This window comes from Pinus tabuliformis, chromosome 8, assembly GCF_031772625.1.
Source record: "Pinus tabuliformis cultivar Carrire ecotype Pingquan chromosome 8, CPIR1, whole genome shotgun sequence".
NCBI classification, from domain to species: Eukaryota; Viridiplantae; Streptophyta; class Pinopsida; order Pinales; family Pinaceae; genus Pinus; species Pinus tabuliformis.
The window spans coordinates 1353481469-1353483932 of record NC_142294.1 but is presented as its reverse complement, the minus strand read 5'-3'; positions in this window follow the sequence as shown (position 1 = coordinate 1353483932).

Here is a 2464-nt window from a genome sequence, read left to right as displayed (position 1 = left end):
CGATGGAGGAGAAGGATGAGGATTTGCAAATTTGAAATTTACAGCAGATAGTTGGAAAGCCTCAAGTAGCAGAGGAAGATGAAGGTTGGAGTAATGGAGGGATAAGGGTTTCCTTAAAAAATGAATTTGAAGTTTGTAGAGAATCGAAAAACCTAGTGAGCAGGTAAATGGTAGCCCAGAAACTCAAAAAAAAAATTCAGAAAATTTTGATTTAAAATGATGTATTCCTTTGCTTCAGATTTATCTTGAAACCCTTATAAAAATTTTCAGATCTAAGAATTTTAAGCCATTGGACTGCAAAAAATTTGAATAATATCCCTGCAAAATGATATTGAGGCCAGATCTTACCCTCCAAGGCCTAGATCCGGCTTCGAATAAAATTTCCCTTCAAATCTGCAGCTGCAAAAAAACAACAAAACACTCCGAAACGATATATACAATGATAAAAATTAAAAACCCCAAAAAACCTAATAAATAATTCCAAAATTTATGAACTGTAGGCTCTATTCAGCTAGATCTATCATTATGGTGCACATAAAGCAAAAGATTTTTTAAATTTTAAAGGAGGTGCTAACTCGAAACCCTTCGTGCATCACCAACCCAAAATCTTGTGATAAGCCTGAAGCTAATTTAGTTAGGCTCTTCAGAAAATACGGATCGGGAGTTGGTTGGTCCATTTGAAAACTTCCCTTTACGCCCGAGGATCTAAAATCAAGATTTCCCTGCAAAACTCAATCCAACCATAAAAAATAGAGCGAGAAAATAATAATAAAATTCAGACAAATAAAGATACCTGCTATTACGTTCAAAAATTAAATTATTATTCAAACCCCAGTGACTGAGCAAGATACCTATACTCAAATCGCTCTTCAGATCAGTGGCTTTTAAAAAAGAATTATGCATGAAAACAATACATCACATCTTACAGTATTCCCATGAAGAGTATCAACAACAGAATTTAACCCCAAAGTCTTTCTTTATTATCCAGAAAAACGTTTACACTAGAGTTTCTTGCTAAGCACACGACTCAAAGATCAGATGGATCAACTGACAAATGACTTGCTATTTAAAGATAAATCCTCCAATGGCTAGTTCGAGTGATCCCCGTCAAAGCAATCTCGACTGTTGATGAAGATTAAAATTTCTTTTAATCTTATCTGTTGAAATATTTAAATATTTGGGGAAATTCGAAATTTTTAATTAAATGCATTTTAATTAACTCAATAACAGAAATTTTGAGTTAATTTCCCCAAAAATTTCACTTTGACTTAATCCTTTCTGATCAAAGGTTTAAAATTTAACAAAATAATTAATTTACCTTAGTCCTGGGAATTTTTAAAATTTAATTTTTTAGGACTGACGAATTTTCCCTTGGAGAATTTAAATTTACTTAGGACCTAGAATTAATTAAATTTATGGCTTAGGATTTTAGGTAATTTTTGGTCAGAAAATTTAATTAATTAACCTATGAGGGGATAAATTATTTTTCCAACCCTCAAGACACTTTGCATCATGATTTTCATATTTTTTACATCATAAGAGGGAGAACCCATTTGTAAAAGCCTCGCATACACTACCCATTTCTGCGACACAAATATAATCTAACAGACCAAGCAATTTATAATAAAATAACCTAACCAAATAGTTAGGATTATTCCCAAATCACTTTTACATAGACTTGATCTAGAACACTAGGACTCGCCTACGATCCTAGTGTCAAAATCCATTCTAGCTTTGGGGTAAGACTTTCGGAGAAAACTCTGCTGACCATCCGAGAATGAATCGGTGAGACGGAAAACCTCCTTGAATGGAAATCGTCTCAGGTTTACCTAGGTTGTTACATACATGGCACGATTCTGTTGAGATTATTTACATCATATACATGCAAAATGGGTTTAAACTTTACAGAACATCTTGGAAATCAAGTTGATAATGATAGTTGGACGGCACAGACACATCGATCAGGCGCTACCCCTTTTGCGAAAAAAAGGGGGTGTACTACTATGGGTCGTTGACACGCAGTGGTCAACAGTGAACACAACCAAGAGGACATAGGTATACATGCCTAAATTTCGTCATCATGTAAATATATTTCATATCATGTGTTAGTCAAACCCAACTTCACAAAAATCAATAAGAGTTAGACATACAATCATACTAGGGTTTGATTAGACAAGTACACATACCAAAGAAGACATTTTTAAGACACTGTAAGTGCCTTGCTCACATATTCCACCAAACCCCAATGAGTTAGGGTTCCATTGTAGAATCACACATTCTACCAAACCCTAATGAGCTAGGGTTCCAATGTGGAAAAATAACAAACCCAACATTACCAAAACTTCAATGGTTCTGGACTTTAGACCTCATCATTCAACCCTAACAAGTTAGGATTTCCTGATCGTATCAAAATCCCAAACATGTCATCATCTAAGTCACAAGACATGTCCCTAAGGGTCTCGTG